The sequence below is a fragment of the Microcebus murinus genome, chromosome 24, assembly GCF_040939455.1.
Source record: "Microcebus murinus isolate Inina chromosome 24, M.murinus_Inina_mat1.0, whole genome shotgun sequence".
Taxonomy (NCBI): domain Eukaryota; kingdom Metazoa; phylum Chordata; class Mammalia; order Primates; family Cheirogaleidae; genus Microcebus; species Microcebus murinus.
The window spans coordinates 32,212,072-32,229,538 of NC_134127.1; the positions used below are offsets into that span (position 1 = coordinate 32,212,072).

Consider the following 17,467-nt stretch of genomic DNA (forward strand, 5'->3'; position numbering starts at 1 on the left):
GATGGGCATACACATCCATTAGGAATGGGGTGGGTGCGCACCGACTGGGGCATGGGCGCACTTGAAGCTAATGACCCGAGGGGGGAGGCTGGGAGAGGGCAACGTACCCGACCTTAACATTGGTACCCCCACAATACGCTGGAGGTATACAACATGAGAGGTAAATGAATAAGAACACAGGGGGGAGGGGGGCACGGGCAACACATGTCACCTGAATACTTGTACTCCCATCATCTGCTTGAAAAGAGAGAGAAAAGAAAATGCAATAATAGAGGCCGGGCGCGGTGGCTCACGCCTGTAATCCTAGCTCTTGGGAGGCCGAGGCGGGTGGATTGCTCAAGGTCAGGAGTTCAAAACCAGCCTGAGCAAGAGCGAGACCCCGTCTCTACTATAAATAGAAAGAAATTGATTGGCCAACTGATATATATATATATATAAAAAAAATTAGCCGGGCATAGTGGCGCATGCCTGTAGTCCCAGCTACTCGGGAGGCTGAGGCAGAAGGATCACTCGAGCCCAGGAGTTTGAGGTTGCTGTGAGCTAGGGTGACGCCACGGCACTCACTCTAGCCTGGACAACAAAGTGAGACTCTGTCTCAAAAAAAAAAAAAAAAAAGAAAAAAAAAAAAAAGAAAATGCAATAATAGAGGTAAGAGACACTTTTTAAAAATAATGAATCCGAAGAGAAAAGTAAAAGGAGGCCTGTGGAGCAGGTCTGGGTGTGACTCCGGATCCCCCAACATCAGGTGCCACCACCAAAGATTCCTACGTGGAGCCCGTAGAACCCCAAAAGCAACGGGACGAGTTCTGGTCACATACTCCCTCAAAATGACATCCTGGCCTTCTTCTGGAACTCCCTCCCCTCTCAGACTCTCAAGGTTTCCTCCAGCGTGTCGGTTCCCACAGAGCAGACCTTTGGTCTGAGACCTGACAGTCCAGATGCCACGCGTGCTGCCGCGTGGCGGCGGTGTCGCGGCTTGGGACAAGAGGAGGCCCCACGGTGCGGGCTGGGGCGCCAGGCACAGCGGCGGGCGCTGAGGGTGGGGGTGACCCCCACCCCGGGCCGCCGCCGCGCTCCCAGAAAGGGGACAGAACGAGAGGCAAAAAAAAAAAAAAAAGCCGCCGCCTAGGGCACCCGTGATTCCCGGGCGGTCTCCCATCCAAGTACTAACGAGGCCCGACCCTGCTTAGCTTCCGAGACCAGAGGAGATGGGGGGCGTTCAGGGTGGTGTGGCCCTAGACGGCGGAGGGCGCCCCTGCCCCGCTCGAGAAGCCGAGCCTCTCTGCGCTTCCCCGCCGCCGCCTCCCGCCCCAGGCCCCGCGCCGGGCCGGGCCTGTTGAGTTCGCCGGCGGCCGGGTCCGGCGGGCTCCGAGGGACCGGGGTGATGGGCGGGGCGGGGCGGGGCGGGGCGGGGCGGGGGGCTGTCTCTCTCTACACACACACACACTCACACTCACTCACACTCACACAAGATGCGCCTCCACGGCTGGACTCGCCAAGGTGGAGACCTTCCAGCCCCCCTCCTCTCCCCGCCTGGCCTCCTTCACCTACCCGCCGCCCACCCCCAGCGCGTCGCCGCCGCTGACTGCGCACGCGCCCGGCGCTCGCCCTCTGACCCCAGCCAGGGGCCGCCCTCCCCCACAACCGCTTTCAGCTGTGCCCCCCTCCCCCCGCCCTGTGGGTGGGCTGCCGCCTATTCCCCCGGGCCAGGACTGGGGCACAGCGCAAGGGGGAGGGGAGCGAGTGTATGGGGCATCTCTCTCTGGGGATGTGTCCCATGGGTGGGGTGGGGTGGGGTGGCGTGGTTTGTGGGGCGCTGAAGAAATCAGTCCCCTCCATCTCCCACCTCTGGAAAACGCCCAAGCCCTTGGAGAACTGCCGGCACCGCTACCGTGGGGGCCGGGACCCTCCTCTGTGTCCTCCTGTGGCCCAGTCCAAGGGGCCTGGGCCTGGCCGGGGCTGCATTGGACCCCGACCACCCTGGCGTGTGGACTCGCCAAAAATCGGCCATTAGATATTGGATTCCAGCTTCCTTGAGGTCATTTCACTAATGAGTGCACCGGAAAGAGTTTCCTAATCCATCTGTGAGGGTGGCAACTGAAAGAGAATTTGAAAGCTGACAGAATAGGCGAGGGAAGGCATAGGAGATTTCCACACCCAGCAAGGAAGCCTTTCCCGAAATGGAAGAAAGAAACGAGCAAACAGAGACACCGGTAGCCCGCCCGGATCAGAGTCTGCCCCCGAGAGAAAGCACCCTGACCAGGTTCACCCGTGGGTGGGTGGCGAGCTAGCGGCATTCAGAAGAGCGAGGCCCGCAGTCTGTGCGGAAGACACCTGCACTCGGGTGTGTGTGGCGGCACAATTCCCAAGCAGCTCCAGATGTTAAACCAAGGAGAAGCCAGGGAGTTCCCAACGCCCCAGGTGTCCTCAGCCCACGACTGGCTGCTGTGGGAATGCGAAGCCCGGCTCCTTGTCTCAGAGCGGGGTTCCCAGGAGGATCAGGCTGAAGCTGGGACTTGGCCGCAAAGTGTCCCCTCGCATGGCCACCCCCTTCCCCTTCCTGCTCCTCTACTCCTGGTGCCCCTCCATCCAGGGGCCAGACCTTAAAGAGTCACCGCAAGAGAATCCTGGTCCCAAAGGAGCCTTCTGGGGGACCGGTGCTGAGAGAGGTTGTGGGCATGGCCCGCTGGGGCTCTGCCCGACCCAGGGCTGAGAGATGCCACCTCCCAGCTCTGGGTCCCTGCAGGAAGTGTTGGCAAGCACAGGGCCGGTCCTCCAAAGGCCCAGGTGCAGGGAGCCCAGGCCAAGCAGCCTGTGGAAGAAGCCACTTGCCATGCCACCCCGGGAACAGGACTGCAGGCCCCGGCCCTTCCCACCTCCTCCTCCTCCTCTTCCCCCCCACCCCCCGCCCCCACCCCTCCACCGACATGGCACAGGGCTCAGAGACACCTCAGACCCTTGCTACCCAAAGTGCAAAGGGCATCGGTTGCTCCTCCAAACCCCCCGCCCAGCAGACCACGTTGTCCAGCCAGCCCCCGGGCCTCCCTGGGGTGCCCAGCACAAAAGTGCAGACACCCACGGGACCCTCAGTCTCAGTTTTCGGATGTTTTTGCCACTCTAAGGACCCGCAGGCCAGCTGGGCCTTCGGGCAGGACAGAGAGCCCCGGAATCCGACGTGGAGAGCTGCGTGTACATCCCCATCAGGAGGCGGTCCCCACCTCCGGGGCTCTCCCCTTGCGGGGAGCGGCAGCCCCAGGGCCTCAGGCAAGACACCAGGCTGGGCCCCCCCACGGCACAGCGGGGGGGGGGGGGGGGAGGGGGCACAGCGGGGGGGCACGTTCCCCCGCACAAGCGCCTTAGGGACGGCTGCTGGAGACTGCTGCGGCCACCCTGCTGCCGGGTTTCTGGAGGGCTTCCTGGAAGCAGCGTCCACACCAAGCCCTTGGAAGGCCCAGGCGACGGAGGAGCCAGCCGGTCAGGCAGGGGCCGAGGACGGTGAGAGGCCGGGCGGGAAGGAGCATGTCAGGCAGGGGCAGAGGACGGTGACAGGCCGGGCGGGAAGGAGCCGGTCAGGCGGGGGCCCAGGACAGTGACGGGCCTGGCCGGGGAGGAGCGAGTCAGGCAGGGGCAGAGGAGACGGGCTGGGTAAGGGTTAGGGTTACAGTTAGGGCACAATTCACAATCGCAAAGATGTGGAAGCCACCCGAGTGCCCATCCATCCAGGAGTGCATTAATAAAATGTGGCGCGTGGACACCACGGAGTGCCATTCGGCTGTGAGGAGCAGCGGTGAGAGGGCACCTCTCGTGTTCTCCTGGCCAGAGCTGGAACCCGTTCCAGTAAGCCAAGTATCCCAAGAATGGACACACGAGCACCACGTGAGCGCGCTCACCGGCAAATTGGTACGAACGGATGGACACCTAAGTGGACAGAGAGGAATCCCCTTCCTCGGGTGGGTGTCGGGCGGGTGGGGGGAGGGGATGGGCATACACATCCATTAGGAATGGGGTGGGTGCGCACCGACTGGGGCATGGGCGCACTTGAAGCTAATGACCCGAGGGGGGAGGCTGGGAGAGGGCAACGTACCCGACCTTAACATTGGTACCCCCACAATACGCTGGAGGTATACAACATGAGAGGTAAATGAATAAGAACACAGGGGGGAGGGGGGCACGGGCAACACATGTCACCTGAATACTTGTACTCCCATCATCTGCTTGAAAAGAGAGAGAAAAGAAAATGCAATAATAGAGGCCGGGCGCGGTGGCTCACGCCTGTAATCCTAGCTCTTGGGAGGCCGAGGCGGGTGGATTGCTCAAGGTCAGGAGTTCAAAACCAGCCTGAGCAAGAGCGAGACCCCGTCTCTACTATAAATAGAAAGAAATTGATTGGCCAACTGATATATATATATATATAAAAAAAATTAGCCGGGCATAGTGGCGCATGCCTGTAGTCCCAGCTACTCGGGAGGCTGAGGCAGAAGGATCACTCGAGCCCAGGAGTTTGAGGTTGCTGTGAGCTAGGGTGACGCCACGGCACTCACTCTAGCCTGGACAACAAAGTGAGACTCTGTCTCAAAAAAAAAAAAAAAAAAGAAAAAAAAAAAAAAGAAAATGCAATAATAGAGGTAAGAGACACTTTTTAAAAATAATGAATCCGAAGAGAAAAGTAAAAGGAGGCCTGTGGAGCAGGTCTGGGTGTGACTCCGGATCCCCCAACATCAGGTGCCACCACCAAAGATTCCTACGTGGAGCCCGTAGAACCCCAAAAGCAACGGGACGAGTTCTGGTCACATACTCCCTCAAAATGACATCCTGGCCTTCTTCTGGAACTCCCTCCCCTCTCAGACTCTCAAGGTTTCCTCCAGCGTGTCGGTTCCCACAGAGCAGACCTTTGGTCTGAGACCTGACAGTCCAGATGCCACGCGTGCTGCCGCGTGGCGGCGGTGTCGCGGCTTGGGACAAGAGGAGGCCCCACGGTGCGGGCTGGGGCGCCAGGCACAGCGGCGGGCGCTGAGGGTGGGGGTGACCCCCACCCCGGGCCGCCGCCGCGCTCCCAGAAAGGGGACAGAACGAGAGGCAAAAAAAAAAAAAAAAGCCGCCGCCTAGGGCACCCGTGATTCCCGGGCGGTCTCCCATCCAAGTACTAACGAGGCCCGACCCTGCTTAGCTTCCGAGACCAGAGGAGATGGGGGGCGTTCAGGGTGGTGTGGCCCTAGACGGCGGAGGGCGCCCCTGCCCCGCTCGAGAAGCCGAGCCTCTCTGCGCTTCCCCGCCGCCGCCTCCCGCCCCAGGCCCCGCGCCGGGCCGGGCCTGTTGAGTTCGCCGGCGGCCGGGTCCGGCGGGCTCCGAGGGACCGGGGTGATGGGCGGGGCGGGGCGGGGCGGGGGGCTGTCTCTCTCTACACACACACACACTCACACTCACTCACACTCACACAAGATGCGCCTCCACGGCTGGACTCGCCAAGGTGGAGACCTTCCAGCCCCCCTCCTCTCCCCGCCTGGCCTCCTTCACCTACCCGCCGCCCACCCCCAGCGCGTCGCCGCCGCTGACTGCGCACGCGCCCGGCGCTCGCCCTCTGACCCCAGCCAGGGGCCGCCCTCCCCCACAACCGCTTTCAGCTGTGCCCCCCTCCCCCCGCCCTGTGGGTGGGCTGCCGCCTATTCCCCCGGGCCAGGACTGGGGCACAGCGCAAGGGGGAGGGGAGCGAGTGTATGGGGCATCTCTCTCTGGGGATGTGTCCCATGGGTGGGGTGGGGTGGGGTGGCGTGGTTTGTGGGGCGCTGAAGAAATCAGTCCCCTCCATCTCCCACCTCTGGAAAACGCCCAAGCCCTTGGAGAACTGCCGGCACCGCTACCGTGGGGGCCGGGACCCTCCTCTGTGTCCTCCTGTGGCCCAGTCCAAGGGGCCTGGGCCTGGCCGGGGCTGCATTGGACCCCGACCACCCTGGCGTGTGGACTCGCCAAAAATCGGCCATTAGATATTGGATTCCAGCTTCCTTGAGGTCATTTCACTAATGAGTGCACCGGAAAGAGTTTCCTAATCCATCTGTGAGGGTGGCAACTGAAAGAGAATTTGAAAGCTGACAGAATAGGCGAGGGAAGGCATAGGAGATTTCCACACCCAGCAAGGAAGCCTTTCCCGAAATGGAAGAAAGAAACGAGCAAACAGAGACACCGGTAGCCCGCCCGGATCAGAGTCTGCCCCCGAGAGAAAGCACCCTGACCAGGTTCACCCGTGGGTGGGTGGCGAGCTAGCGGCATTCAGAAGAGCGAGGCCCGCAGTCTGTGCGGAAGACACCTGCACTCGGGTGTGTGTGGCGGCACAATTCCCAAGCAGCTCCAGATGTTAAACCAAGGAGAAGCCAGGGAGTTCCCAACGCCCCAGGTGTCCTCAGCCCACGACTGGCTGCTGTGGGAATGCGAAGCCCGGCTCCTTGTCTCAGAGCGGGGTTCCCAGGAGGATCAGGCTGAAGCTGGGACTTGGCCGCAAAGTGTCCCCTCGCATGGCCACCCCCTTCCCCTTCCTGCTCCTCTACTCCTGGTGCCCCTCCATCCAGGGGCCAGACCTTAAAGAGTCACCGCAAGAGAATCCTGGTCCCAAAGGAGCCTTCTGGGGGACCGGTGCTGAGAGAGGTTGTGGGCATGGCCCGCTGGGGCTCTGCCCGACCCAGGGCTGAGAGATGCCACCTCCCAGCTCTGGGTCCCTGCAGGAAGTGTTGGCAAGCACAGGGCCGGTCCTCCAAAGGCCCAGGTGCAGGGAGCCCAGGCCAAGCAGCCTGTGGAAGAAGCCACTTGCCATGCCACCCCGGGAACAGGACTGCAGGCCCCGGCCCTTCCCACCTCCTCCTCCTCCTCTTCCCCCCCACCCCCCGCCCCCACCCCTCCACCGACATGGCACAGGGCTCAGAGACACCTCAGACCCTTGCTACCCAAAGTGCAAAGGGCATCGGTTGCTCCTCCAAACCCCCCGCCCAGCAGACCACGTTGTCCAGCCAGCCCCCGGGCCTCCCTGGGGTGCCCAGCACAAAAGTGCAGACACCCACGGGACCCTCAGTCTCAGTTTTCGGATGTTTTTGCCACTCTAAGGACCCGCAGGCCAGCTGGGCCTTCGGGCAGGACAGAGAGCCCCGGAATCCGACGTGGAGAGCTGCGTGTACATCCCCATCAGGAGGCGGTCCCCACCTCCGGGGCTCTCCCCTTGCGGGGAGCGGCAGCCCCAGGGCCTCAGGCAAGACACCAGGCTGGGCCCCCCCACGGCACAGCGGGGGGGGGGGAGGGGGCACAGCGGGGGGGCACGTTCCCCCGCACAAGCGCCTTAGGGACGGCTGCTGGAGACTGCTGCAGCCACCCTGCTGCCGGGTTTCTGGAGGGCTTCCTGGAAGCAGCGTCCACACCAAGCCCTTGGAAGGCCCAGGCGACGGAGGAGCCAGCCGGTCAGGCAGGGGCCGAGGACGGTGAGAGGCCGGGCGGGAAGGAGCATGTCAGGCAGGGGCAGAGGACGGTGACAGGCCGGGCGGGAAGGAGCCGGTCAGGCGGGGGCCCAGGACAGTGACGGGCCTGGCCGGGGAGGAGCGAGTCAGGCAGGGGCAGAGGAGACGGGCTGGGTAAGGGTTAGGGTTACAGTTAGGGCACAATTCACAATCGCAAAGATGTGGAAGCCACCCGAGTGCCCATCCATCCAGGAGTGCATTAATAAAATGTGGCGCGTGGACACCACGGAGTGCCATTCGGCTGTGAGGAGCAGCGGTGAGAGGGCACCTCTCGTGTTCTCCTGGCCAGAGCTGGAACCCGTTCCAGTAAGCCAAGTATCCCAAGAATGGACACACGAGCACCACGTGAGCGCGCTCACCGGCAAATTGGTACGAACGGATGGACACCTAAGTGGACAGAGAGGAATCCCCTTCCTCGGGTGGGTGTCGGGCGGGTGGGGGGAGGGGATGGGCATACACATCCATTAGGAATGGGGTGGGTGCGCACCGACTGGGGCATGGGCGCACTTGAAGCTAATGACCCGAGGGGGGAGGCTGGGAGAGGGCAACGTACCCGACCTTAACATTGGTACCCCCACAATACGCTGGAGGTATACAACATGAGAGGTAAATGAATAAGAACACAGGGGGGAGGGGGGCACGGGCAACACATGTCACCTGAATACTTGTACTCCCATCATCTGCTTGAAAAGAGAGAGAAAAGAAAATGCAATAATAGAGGCCGGGCGCGGTGGCTCACGCCTGTAATCCTAGCTCTTGGGAGGCCGAGGCGGGTGGATTGCTCAAGGTCAGGAGTTCAAAACCAGCCTGAGCAAGAGCGAGACCCCGTCTCTACTATAAATAGAAAGAAATTGATTGGCCAACTGATATATATATATATATAAAAAAAATTAGCCGGGCATAGTGGCGCATGCCTGTAGTCCCAGCTACTCGGGAGGCTGAGGCAGAAGGATCACTCGAGCCCAGGAGTTTGAGGTTGCTGTGAGCTAGGGTGACGCCACGGCACTCACTCTAGCCTGGACAACAAAGTGAGACTCTGTCTCAAAAAAAAAAAAAAAAAAGAAAAAAAAAAAAAAGAAAATGCAATAATAGAGGTAAGAGACACTTTTTAAAAATAATGAATCCGAAGAGAAAAGTAAAAGGAGGCCTGTGGAGCAGGTCTGGGTGTGACTCCGGATCCCCCAACATCAGGTGCCACCACCAAAGATTCCTACGTGGAGCCCGTAGAACCCCAAAAGCAACGGGACGAGTTCTGGTCACATACTCCCTCAAAATGACATCCTGGCCTTCTTCTGGAACTCCCTCCCCTCTCAGACTCTCAAGGTTTCCTCCAGCGTGTCGGTTCCCACAGAGCAGACCTTTGGTCTGAGACCTGACAGTCCAGATGCCACGCGTGCTGCCGCGTGGCGGCGGTGTCGCGGCTTGGGACAAGAGGAGGCCCCACGGTGCGGGCTGGGGCGCCAGGCACAGCGGCGGGCGCTGAGGGTGGGGGTGACCCCCACCCCGGGCCGCCGCCGCGCTCCCAGAAAGGGGACAGAACGAGAGGCAAAAAAAAAAAAAAAAGCCGCCGCCTAGGGCACCCGTGATTCCCGGGCGGTCTCCCATCCAAGTACTAACGAGGCCCGACCCTGCTTAGCTTCCGAGACCAGAGGAGATGGGGGGCGTTCAGGGTGGTGTGGCCCTAGACGGCGGAGGGCGCCCCTGCCCCGCTCGAGAAGCCGAGCCTCTCTGCGCTTCCCCGCCGCCGCCTCCCGCCCCAGGCCCCGCGCCGGGCCGGGCCTGTTGAGTTCGCCGGCGGCCGGGTCCGGCGGGCTCCGAGGGACCGGGGTGATGGGCGGGGCGGGGCGGGGCGGGGCGGGGCGGGGGGCTGTCTCTCTCTACACACACACACACACTCACACTCACTCACACTCACACAAGATGCGCCTCCACGGCTGGACTCGCCAAGGTGGAGACCTTCCAGCCCCCCTCCTCTCCCCGCCTGGCCTCCTTCACCTACCCGCCGCCCACCCCCAGCGCGTCGCCGCCGCTGACTGCGCACGCGCCCGGCGCTCGCCCTCTGACCCCAGCCAGGGGCCGCCCTCCCCCACAACCGCTTTCAGCTGTGCCCCCCTCCCCCCGCCCTGTGGGTGGGCTGCCGCCTATTCCCCCGGGCCAGGACTGGGGCACAGCGCAAGGGGGAGGGGAGCGAGTGTATGGGGCATCTCTCTCTGGGGATGTGTCCCATGGGTGGGGTGGGGTGGGGTGGCGTGGTTTGTGGGGCGCTGAAGAAATCAGTCCCCTCCATCTCCCACCTCTGGAAAACGCCCAAGCCCTTGGAGAACTGCCGGCACCGCTACCGTGGGGGCCGGGACCCTCCTCTGTGTCCTCCTGTGGCCCAGTCCAAGGGGCCTGGGCCTGGCCGGGGCTGCATTGGACCCCGACCACCCTGGCGTGTGGACTCGCCAAAAATCGGCCATTAGATATTGGATTCCAGCTTCCTTGAGGTCATTTCACTAATGAGTGCACCGGAAAGAGTTTCCTAATCCATCTGTGAGGGTGGCAACTGAAAGAGAATTTGAAAGCTGACAGAATAGGCGAGGGAAGGCATAGGAGATTTCCACACCCAGCAAGGAAGCCTTTCCCGAAATGGAAGAAAGAAACGAGCAAACAGAGACACCGGTAGCCCGCCCGGATCAGAGTCTGCCCCCGAGAGAAAGCACCCTGACCAGGTTCACCCGTGGGTGGGTGGCGAGCTAGCGGCATTCAGAAGAGCGAGGCCCGCAGTCTGTGCGGAAGACACCTGCACTCGGGTGTGTGTGGCGGCACAATTCCCAAGCAGCTCCAGATGTTAAACCAAGGAGAAGCCAGGGAGTTCCCAACGCCCCAGGTGTCCTCAGCCCACGACTGGCTGCTGTGGGAATGCGAAGCCCGGCTCCTTGTCTCAGAGCGGGGTTCCCAGGAGGATCAGGCTGAAGCTGGGACTTGGCCTCAAAGTGTCCCCTCGAATGGCCACCCCCTTCCCCTTCCTGCTCCTCTACTCCTGGTGCCCCTCCATCCAGGGGCCAGACCTTAGAGTCACCGCAAGAGAATCCTGGTCCCAAAGGAGCCTTCTGGGGGACCGGTGCTGAGAGAGGTTGTGGGCATGGCCCGCTGGGGCTCTGCCCGACCCAGGGCTGAGAGACGCAACCTCCCAGCTCTGGGTCCCTGCAGGAAGTGTTGGCAAGCACAGGGCCGGTCCTCCAAAGGCCCAGGTGCAGGGAGCCCAGGCCAAGCAGCCTGTGGAAGAAGCCACTTGCCGTGCCACCCCGGGAACAGGACTGCAGGCCCCGGCCCTTCCCACCTCCTCCTCCTCCTCTTCCCCCCCACCCCCCGCCCCCACCCCTCCACCGACATGGCACAGGGCTCAGAGACACCTCAGACCCTTGCTACCCAAAGTGCAAAGGGCATCGGTTGCTCCTCCAAACCCCCCGCCCAGCAGACCACGTTGTCCAGCCAGCCCCCGGGCCTCCCTGGGGTGCCCAGCACAAAAGTGCAGACACCCACGGGACCCTCAGTCTCAGTTTTCGGATGTTTTTGCCACTCTAAGGACCCGCAGGCCAGCTGGGCCTTCGGGCAGGACAGAGAGCCCCGGAATCCGACGTGGAGAGCTGCGTGTACGTCCCCATCAGGAGGCGGTCCCCACCTCCGGGGCTCTCCCCTTGCGGGGAGCGGCAGCCCCAGGGCCTCAGGCAAGACACCAGGCTGGGCCCCCCCACGGCACAGCGGGGGGGGGGGGGAGGGGGCACAGCGGGGGGGGGCACGTTCCCCCGCACAAGCGCCTTAGGGACGGCTGCTGGAGACTGCTGCGGCCACCCTGCTGCCGGGTTTCTGGAGGGCTTCCTGGAAGCAGCGTCCACACCAAGCCCTTGGAAGGCCCAGGCGACGGAGGAGCCAGCCGGTCAGGCAGGGGCCGAGGACGGTGAGAGGCCGGGCGGGAAGGAGCATGTCAGGCAGGGGCAGAGGACGGTGACAGGCCGGGCGGGAAGGAGCCGGTCAGGCGGGGGCCCAGGACAGTGACGGGCCTGGCCGGGGAGGAGCGAGTCAGGCAGGGGCAGAGGAGACGGGCTGGGTAAGGGTTAGGGTTACAGTTAGGGCACAATTCACAATCGCAAAGATGTGGAAGCCACCCGAGTGCCCATCCATCCAGGAGTGCATTAATAAAATGTGGCGCGTGGACACCACGGAGTGCCATTCGGCTGTGAGGAGCAGCGGTGAGAGGGCACCTCTCGTGTTCTCCTGGCCAGAGCTGGAACCCGTTCCAGTAAGCCAAGTATCCCAAGAATGGACACACGAGCACCACGTGAGCGCGCTCACCGGCAAATTGGTACGAACGGATGGACACCTAAGTGGACAGAGAGGAATCCCCTTCCTCGGGTGGGTGTCGGGCGGGTGGGGGGAGGGGATGGGCATACACATCCATTAGGAATGGGGTGGGTGCGCACCGACTGGGGCATGGGCGCACTTGAAGCTAATGACCCGAGGGGGGAGGCTGGGAGAGGGCAACGTACCCGACCTTAACATTGGTACCCCCACAATACGCTGGAGGTATACAACATGAGAGGTAAATGAATAAGAACACAGGGGGGAGGGGGGCACGGGCAACACATGTCACCTGAATACTTGTACTCCCATCATCTGCTTGAAAAGAGAGAGAAAAGAAAATGCAATAATAGAGGCCGGGCGCGGTGGCTCACGCCTGTAATCCTAGCTCTTGGGAGGCCGAGGCGGGTGGATTGCTCAAGGTCAGGAGTTCAAAACCAGCCTGAGCAAGAGCGAGACCCCGTCTCTACTATAAATAGAAAGAAATTGATTGGCCAACTGATATATATATATATATAAAAAAAATTAGCCGGGCATAGTGGCGCATGCCTGTAGTCCCAGCTACTCGGGAGGCTGAGGCAGAAGGATCACTCGAGCCCAGGAGTTTGAGGTTGCTGTGAGCTAGGGTGACGCCACGGCACTCACTCTAGCCTGGACAACAAAGTGAGACTCTGTCTCAAAAAAAAAAAAAAAAAAGAAAAAAAAAAAAAAGAAAATGCAATAATAGAGGTAAGAGACACTTTTTAAAAATAATGAATCCGAAGAGAAAAGTAAAAGGAGGCCTGTGGAGCAGGTCTGGGTGTGACTCCGGATCCCCCAACATCAGGTGCCACCACCAAAGATTCCTACGTGGAGCCCGTAGAACCCCAAAAGCAACGGGACGAGTTCTGGTCACATACTCCCTCAAAATGACATCCTGGCCTTCTTCTGGAACTCCCTCCCCTCTCAGACTCTCAAGGTTTCCTCCAGCGTGTCGGTTCCCACAGAGCAGACCTTTGGTCTGAGACCTGACAGTCCAGATGCCACGCGTGCTGCCGCGTGGCGGCGGTGTCGCGGCTTGGGACAAGAGGAGGCCCCACGGTGCGGGCTGGGGCGCCAGGCACAGCGGCGGGCGCTGAGGGTGGGGGTGACCCCCACCCCGGGCCGCCGCCGCGCTCCCAGAAAGGGGACAGAACGAGAGGCAAAAAAAAAAAAAAAAGCCGCCGCCTAGGGCACCCGTGATTCCCGGGCGGTCTCCCATCCAAGTACTAACGAGGCCCGACCCTGCTTAGCTTCCGAGACCAGAGGAGATGGGGGGCGTTCAGGGTGGTGTGGCCCTAGACGGCGGAGGGCGCCCCTGCCCCGCTCGAGAAGCCGAGCCTCTCTGCGCTTCCCCGCCGCCGCCTCCCGCCCCAGGCCCCGCGCCGGGCCGGGCCTGTTGAGTTCGCCGGCGGCCGGGTCCGGCGGGCTCCGAGGGACCGGGGTGATGGGCGGGGCGGGGCGGGGCGGGGCGGGGCGGGGGGCTGTCTCTCTCTACACACACACACACTCACACTCACTCACACTCACACAAGATGCGCCTCCACGGCTGGACTCGCCAAGGTGGAGACCTTCCAGCCCCCCTCCTCTCCCCGCCTGGCCTCCTTCACCTACCCGCCGCCCACCCCCAGCGCGTCGCCGCCGCTGACTGCGCACGCGCCCGGCGCTCGCCCTCTGACCCCAGCCAGGGGCCGCCCTCCCCCACAACCGCTTTCAGCTGTGCCCCCCTCCCCCCGCCCTGTGGGTGGGCTGCCGCCTATTCCCCCGGGCCAGGACTGGGGCACAGCGCAAGGGGGAGGGGAGCGAGTGTATGGGGCATCTCTCTCTGGGGATGTGTCCCATGGGTGGGGTGGGGTGGGGTGGCGTGGTTTGTGGGGCGCTGAAGAAATCAGTCCCCTCCATCTCCCACCTCTGGAAAACGCCCAAGCCCTTGGAGAACTGCCGGCACCGCTACCGTGGGGGCCGGGACCCTCCTCTGTGTCCTCCTGTGGCCCAGTCCAAGGGGCCTGGGCCTGGCCGGGGCTGCATTGGACCCCGACCACCCTGGCGTGTGGACTCGCCAAAAATCGGCCATTAGATATTGGATTCCAGCTTCCTTGAGGTCATTTCACTAATGAGTGCACCGGAAAGAGTTTCCTAATCCATCTGTGAGGGTGGCAACTGAAAGAGAATTTGAAAGCTGACAGAATAGGCGAGGGAAGGCATAGGAGATTTCCACACCCAGCAAGGAAGCCTTTCCCGAAATGGAAGAAAGAAACGAGCAAACAGAGACACCGGTAGCCCGCCCGGATCAGAGTCTGCCCCCGAGAGAAAGCACCCTGACCAGGTTCACCCGTGGGTGGGTGGCGAGCTAGCGGCATTCAGAAGAGCGAGGCCCGCAGTCTGTGCGGAAGACACCTGCACTCGGGTGTGTGTGGCGGCACAATTCCCAAGCAGCTCCAGATGTTAAACCAAGGAGAAGCCAGGGAGTTCCCAACGCCCCAGGTGTCCTCAGCCCACGACTGGCTGCTGTGGGAATGCGAAGCCCGGCTCCTTGTCTCAGAGCGGGGTTCCCAGGAGGATCAGGCTGAAGCTGGGACTTGGCCTCAAAGTGTCCCCTCGAATGGCCACCCCCTTCCCCTTCCTGCTCCTCTACTCCTGGTGCCCCTCCATCCAGGGGCCAGACCTTAGAGTCACCGCAAGAGAATCCTGGTCCCAAAGGAGCCTTCTGGGGGACCGGTGCTGAGAGAGGTTGTGGGCATGGCCCGCTGGGGCTCTGCCCGACCCAGGGCTGAGAGACGCAACCTCCCAGCTCTGGGTCCCTGCAGGAAGTGTTGGCAAGCACAGGGCCGGTCCTCCAAAGGCCCAGGTGCAGGGAGCCCAGGCCAAGCAGCCTGTGGAAGAAGCCACTTGCCGTGCCACCCCGGGAACAGGACTGCAGGCCCCGGCCCTTCCCACCTCCTCCTCCTCCTCTTCCCCCCCACCCCCCGCCCCCACCCCTCCACCGACATGGCACAGGGCTCAGAGACACCTCAGACCCTTGCTACCCAAAGTGCAAAGGGCATCGGTTGCTCCTCCAAACCCCCCGCCCAGCAGACCACGTTGTCCAGCCAGCCCCCGGGCCTCCCTGGGGTGCCCAGCACAAAAGTGCAGACACCCACGGGACCCTCAGTCTCAGTTTTCGGATGTTTTTGCCACTCTAAGGACCCGCAGGCCAGCTGGGCCTTCGGGCAGGACAGAGAGCCCCGGAATCCGACGTGGAGAGCTGCGTGTACGTCCCCATCAGGAGGCGGTCCCCACCTCCGGGGCTCTCCCCTTGCGGGGAGCGGCAGCCCCAGGGCCTCAGGCAAGACACCAGGCTGGGCCCCCCCACGGCACAGCGGGGGGGGGGGGGGAGGGGGCACAGCGGGGGGGCACGTTCCCCCCGCACAAGCGCCTTAGGGACGGCTGCTGGAGACTGCTGCGGCCACCCTGCTGCCGGGTTTCTGGAGGGCTTCCTGGAAGCAGCGTCCACACCAAGCCCTTGGAAGGCCCAGGCGACGGAGGAGCCAGCCGGTCAGGCAGGGGCCGAGGACGGTGAGAGGCCGGGCGGGAAGGAGCATGTCAGGCAGGGGCAGAGGACGGTGACAGGCCGGGCGGGAAGGAGCCGGTCAGGCGGGGGCCCAGGACAGTGACGGGCCTGGCCGGGGAGGAGCGAGTCAGGCAGGGGCAGAGGAGACGGGCTGGGTAAGGGTTAGGGTTACAGTTAGGGCACAATTCACAATCGCAAAGATGTGGAAGCCACCCGAGTGCCCATCCATCCAGGAGTGCATTAATAAAATGTGGCGCGTGGACACCACGGAGTGCCATTCGGCTGTGAGGAGCAGCGGTGAGAGGGCACCTCTCGTGTTCTCCTGGCCAGAGCTGGAACCCGTTCCAGTAAGCCAAGTATCCCAAGAATGGACACACGAGCACCACGTGAGCGCGCTCACCGGCAAATTGGTACGAACGGATGGACACCTAAGTGGACAGAGAGGAATCCCCTTCCTCGGGTGGGTGTCGGGCGGGTGGGGGGAGGGGATGGGCATACACATCCATTAGGAATGGGGTGGGTGCGCACCGACTGGGGCATGGGCGCACTTGAAGCTAATGACCCGAGGGGGGAGGCTGGGAGAGGGCAACGTACCCGACCTTAACATTGGTACCCCCACAATACGCTGGAGGTATACAACATGAGAGGTAAATGAATAAGAACACAGGGGGGAGGGGGGCACGGGCAACACATGTCACCTGAATACTTGTACTCCCATCATCTGCTTGAAAAGAGAGAGAAAAGAAAATGCAATAATAGAGGCCGGGCGCGGTGGCTCACGCCTGTAATCCTAGCTCTTGGGAGGCCGAGGCGGGTGGATTGCTCAAGGTCAGGAGTTCAAAACCAGCCTGAGCAAGAGCGAGACCCCGTCTCTACTATAAATAGAAAGAAATTGATTGGCCAACTGATATATATATATATATAAAAAAAATTAGCCGGGCATAGTGGCGCATGCCTGTAGTCCCAGCTACTCGGGAGGCTGAGGCAGAAGGATCACTCGAGCCCAGGAGTTTGAGGTTGCTGTGAGCTAGGGTGACGCCACGGCACTCACTCTAGCCTGGACAACAAAGTGAGACTCTGTCTCAAAAAAAAAAAAAAAAAAGAAAAAAAAAAAAAAGAAAATGCAATAATAGAGGTAAGAGACACTTTTTAAAAATAATGAATCCGAAGAGAAAAGTAAAAGGAGGCCTGTGGAGCAGGTCTGGGTGTGACTCCGGATCCCCCAACATCAGGTGCCACCACCAAAGATTCCTACGTGGAGCCCGTAGAACCCCAAAAGCAACGGGACGAGTTCTGGTCACATACTCCCTCAAAATGACATCCTGGCCTTCTTCTGGAACTCCCTCCCCTCTCAGACTCTCAAGGTTTCCTCCAGCGTGTCGGTTCCCACAGAGCAGACCTTTGGTCTGAGACCTGACAGTCCAGATGCCACGCGTGCTGCCGCGTGGCGGCGGTGTCGCGGCTTGGGACAAGAGGAGGCCCCACGGTGCGGGCTGGGGCGCCAGGCACAGCGGCGGGCGCTGAGGGTGGGGGTGACCCCCACCCCGGGCCGCCGCCGCGCTCCCAGAAAGGGGACAGAACGAGAGGCAAAAAAAAAAAAAAAAGCCGCCGCCTAGGGCACCCGTGATTCCCGGGCGGTCTCCCATCCAAGTACTAACGAGGCCCGACCCTGCTTAGCTTCCGAGACCAGAGGAGATGGGGGGCGTTCAGGGTGGTGTGGCCCTAGACGGCGGAGGGCGCCCCTGCCCCGCTCGAGAAGCCGAGCCTCTCTGCGCTTCCCCGCCGCCGCCTCCCGCCCCAGGCCCCGCGCCGGGCCGGGCCTGTTGAGTTCGCCGGCGGCCGGGTCCGGCGGGCTCCGAGGGACCGGGGTGATGGGCGGGGCGGGGCGGGGCGGGGCGGGGCGGGGGGCTGTCTCTCTCTACACACACACACACTCACACTCACTCACACTCACACAAGATGCGCCTCCACGGCTGGACTTGCCAAGGTGGAGACCTTCCAGCCCCCCTCCTCTCCCCGCCTGGCCTCCTTCACCTACCCGCCGCCCACCCCCAGCGCGTCGCCG

At 62.1% G+C, this 17,467-nt stretch overlaps 5 pseudogenes; all 5 read right to left on the reverse strand.

The window, feature by feature from the left end:
- Positions 1–1,122: 1,122 nt before the first annotated feature.
- LOC142864258 (uncharacterized) lies at positions 1,123–1,241 on the reverse strand (annotated as a pseudogene).
- A 3,858-nt stretch (positions 1,242–5,099) lies between these two features.
- LOC142864259 (uncharacterized) lies at positions 5,100–5,218 on the reverse strand (annotated as a pseudogene).
- A 3,843-nt stretch (positions 5,219–9,061) lies between these two features.
- On the reverse strand, positions 9,062–9,180 carry LOC142864260 (uncharacterized; annotated as a pseudogene).
- Positions 9,181–13,037: 3,857 nt separating this feature from the next.
- LOC142864261 (uncharacterized) lies at positions 13,038–13,156 on the reverse strand (annotated as a pseudogene).
- A 3,855-nt stretch (positions 13,157–17,011) lies between these two features.
- Positions 17,012–17,130, reverse strand: LOC142864262 (uncharacterized; annotated as a pseudogene).
- Between the last annotated feature and the right edge of the window lie 337 nt (positions 17,131–17,467).